This window comes from Mandrillus leucophaeus, unplaced genomic scaffold (genome assembly GCF_000951045.1).
Source record: "Mandrillus leucophaeus isolate KB7577 unplaced genomic scaffold, Mleu.le_1.0 Scaffold78, whole genome shotgun sequence".
Classification (NCBI taxonomy): Eukaryota; Metazoa; Chordata; class Mammalia; order Primates; family Cercopithecidae; genus Mandrillus; species Mandrillus leucophaeus.
The window spans coordinates 1,703,369-1,707,298 of NW_012108474.1; the positions used below are offsets into that span (position 1 = coordinate 1,703,369).

Below are 3,930 nucleotides of genomic sequence, written 5' to 3' on the forward strand. Positions count from 1 at the left end.
GGGCATCAGCCGCCCCTGCCCGGAATGAAAGGATGGGGCCCTGGCGCCTTCCCTTCCCAGCATCTCTTTCCTTAACTCTGCCAGGGCTTTGAGAACGTAGCTTTTGTAATGGAAACACATGACGCTTACTTCACATTTACTGATGCATTTTGTGCAGTTACTTTCTTTTTAAATGCAAGCTCTTATAAATTAAACACTAGATGCTGTTCCTCAAACTCCCGCCACACACGGCAATTTGCACAGTCCCAAGAGCCGGACACGAACTGAAAACAGCCAGGCTCAGGAACACCTGAGCCAACACCCCGAGAGGCGGGACTCGGGCCGGCGGGGAGGCCAGGTCGCCAGGGTTGGGGTGGGTGGGACTAGAAAGAGGGATCTGAGAATGGCCTGCACCCCCTTCCTGGCGCTTAGGCGGATCTACATGCCTTGTACCAATGACACTCTCTCGGTTTTGGTGCCATGCTGTTACGGAGAGGGAAACGTTGGGGGAAAGTCGGTGAAGGGTACACAAGCCCCCTGTCCTACCTTCACAGCTTCCTGTGAATCCAGAGTAATTTAAATGTCAAAAAACAGCCGGGCACAGTGGCTGATGCCTGTGATCCCAACACTTTGGGAGGCTGAGGCGGGCGGATCACCTAAGGTCAGGAGTTCAAGACCAGCCTGGCCAACATGAAGAAACCCCATCTCTACTTAAAAAAAAAAAAAAAAAATTAGCCGGACATGGTGGGTGCACACCTGTGATCCCAGCTACTCAGGAGGCTGAGGCAGGAGAACTGCTTGAACCTGGGAGGTGGAGGATGCAGTGAGCCGAGATCATGCCACTATATTCCAGCCTGGGCAACAGAGTGAGACTCTGTCTCAAATAAATACATAAAAGTCAAAATAATGTATAGACAAGGGGAACAACATCAAACTTTTAAACTCTTGGTTTTTGGTTTTTTGTTTTTGAGACGGAGTCTCACTCTGTTGCCCGGGCTGGAGTGCAATGGTGCGATCTCAGCTCACTGCAAGCTCCACCTCCCAGGTTCACACCATTCTCCTGCCTCAGCCTCCCAAGAAGCTGGGAGTACAGGCGCCCGCCACTACGCCTGCCTAATTTTTTTTTGTATTTTTTAGTGGAGACGGGGTTTCATTGTGTTAGCCAGGATGGTCTCCATCTCCTGACCTTGTGATTCGCCCGCCTCAGCCTCCCAAAGTGCTGGGATTACAGGTGGGAGCCACCGTGTCCGGCCAAACTTTAAAACTTCTACACATCAAAGAAAACAACAGAGCAAAAGGTAACCTATGAAATTAGAAAATATTTGCAAACTGATAAGGAATTAATATCTGATAAGCGATTAACATTCAGAATACATAAAAAACTCAGGATCAGGTGAGGTGGCTCATGCCTATAATCCCAGCACTGTGGGAGGCCAAGGTAGCTGGATCACTTGAGGTCAGGAGTTCAAGACCAGCCTGGCCAACATGGTGAAACCCCATCTCTCCTAAAAATACAAAAATTAGCCATACGTGGTGGCAGGCACCTGTAATCCCAGCTACTTGGGAGGCTGAGGCAGGAGGACCACTTGAACCCAAGAGGCAGAGGTCACGGTGAGCTGAGATCACACCACTGCACTCCAGCCTGGGCGACAAAGGGAGACCCCGTCAAAAAACAAAAACAAACCAAAAACCAAAAACCAAAAACATAAAAACGCAGTGTCTGAAAGTCCCATCTGTACACCATGTTCACAGCGGCACCGTTCACAATGACCAAAAGGCGGAAGCACCCGGTGTCCGCCGATGGATGAGTGGATCAAGGAAATGCAGCCTCTCCCTGCTGGAATAATTCAGCCATAAAGGGGAATGACACACCGACTTGTGCTGCAGCGCGACAGGCCGGAGGACATTATGCTCCGTGACACAAGCCAGTCAGAAAAGGACAGCTCCCGCAGGGGTCCACTAGCATGAGGTCCCTGGAGCTGCCAGGTCCGCGGAGGCACACAGCACCGTGGGGGCTGGGTGGCAGGAGGAAGGGAGAGCGCCGAATGGGTGCGGTTTCAGTTCAGCAAGGGGTGGTTGCGTAACACTACGAGCATGCTCAACCCTACCGACTGCACTCACAGATGATTAAACGGTCATTTAAAAAATACTGTTTAGAGACAAGGTCTGGCTATGTTGTCCAGGCAGTCTCAAACTTCTGGGCTCAAGCGCTCTTTCCGCCTTGGCCTCTCAAGTAGCTGGTGTGAGAGGCGTGTACCACCATGCCTGGCTTAAAATGGTAAATTTATGGCATGTGCTTTTTTTTTTTTTTTTTACCACAATTAAAAAAAAACCATTAAAGCAATATTAAAGACCATTTGCTGCTCTGCTCGGCCTGCGCTGCGTTCTAACATTCAGCAGGCCTCTGCCAGGACCAGGCTAGACGCTAGGCACAGAGGATCCAGCAGCTGCCCCGCGGGGGTGGGGGTTACAGTCAAAGGAAACGAGGTGACACACAAAGGCCACAGAGACCAAGGAGAGGCCTTGGCTGTACACGTGCTGTCCCCATGGCATTGAGGCAGAGACCTAAAGCAAGACAGACACAGAAACAGCAATGCTGGCGGGCAGGGGGGCAGGGGGCAGCAGGGAACCCTCCCAGGCAGGCAGAGGACTTCCTGGAGGCCGGAAAAGAACCAAGGGGCGCTTCCTCAAGTACAACAGAGCTCCAGGGGCCACTGGGGACGACCCCAGACCCTCCCCCACGGCCTCACTGCGCCCACAGCTCTCTCTCAGGCTGTGGTCTTTGGCTCCAGGTTCCCAGGCAGGACACACTCCCACACCAACCCAGACCCCTGCCCTGCCCTGCCAGGGTCTTAGGTGGAGCATCCCAACATGAGTTCCCAGTGATGTCCTGCAAATACCCACCTCCCCTCACCGTCTCCAACACCCAAGTGTTCCTGGCTCCAGCTGCTTTCCCTCTCTCAGTTCTCAAGGAGTTCTGCTTCCTGCCGCCCACACACCGCCAGGGCTTGCTGACCTCACCCTCGCCCTGTCCCACCACCACCAGATGAGCAGCGACTGGCTCGGTCTATTCACCACTACGCCACACGAAGCAAGACAGGCCTGAGAACAGGAACAGCAACCCACAGGCAGCTCTGAAGGGCCTGGGCTTTCAGCTGGTGCCCAGCCTCCAACAAGCCACTCCGCAGTCTGCCCTGCCCAGGGAGTCACCTCATAGTGTTTGGCCAGCTGTGCCCACACTGAGGTGGCAATGACGCCACCAACCAACCTGAAAATCCTGCAACAAACCCCAAAGAGCCTGGAGGCAGCTAGGGCCAGTTCTCACGTTCACTGGAACAGTCCTGTCAGCAGGCGATGGCCTGGGTTGATATTTTAGCTCAGAACAGCCCTGGAGGCCTTGAACCCAAGGGCAGCTTACAGAACCCCATCTGCGGCCACACCGGGGTGTGCCTGAGCCTATGAACCATGCCCACCAGTCAGAGCAGGCCCGCCCCTAGAAAAACAGCACCAAGAAACCCAGTAGCTGCTCAAGAAGTTGGGCAGGAAAGTCACATCCAACACGAATCCCTCGTGTTGCTGGTTTTAACACGACCGGGCACAACTCACGTTTCTTCAGAGCGTGGTTTGCGACAGGCGCCGTGCTCAGCGCTGTGCGTTAACGTTTTCGCTGACAGAAAAACCAGGCAGAGGGAGGCTACAGGCCTTGCAGGAGACCCTCGACGAGTCCAGTGCTAAGTGCACGAAGGCCTCCGAGGACACCTGGCCTAAGAGGTGGCGCCTCAGCCTCTAGACTCCACCTCTCCAGTCTGTCTCCCTGCAGGGAAAGGCTGGGGATCCTTCAGGCATGGGGTCCTAGCTTTCCACGGGCTCCCCGAGAGATGAGCCAAATTCAAAGCCTGCTCATTTGTGCAGCAGGGCTGACCTCCACGCTCCACGGCGCATCCCACACAC

The 3,930-nt window shown here is 54.1% G+C and overlaps 1 protein-coding gene across 1 annotated transcript in view; it reads right to left on the reverse strand.

Annotated features, from left to right (window-relative positions):
• CLCN7 (chloride channel, voltage-sensitive 7) overlaps nt 1-3,930 on the reverse strand; it is a 36,157-nt gene extending 32,227 nt beyond the window's left edge. Inside the window, exon 1 of the mRNA XM_011966933.1 lies at nt 3,586-3,930. The gene's annotated coding sequence lies outside the window, so the exon portion shown is untranslated. The remainder of the gene's footprint in view (nt 1-3,585) is intronic.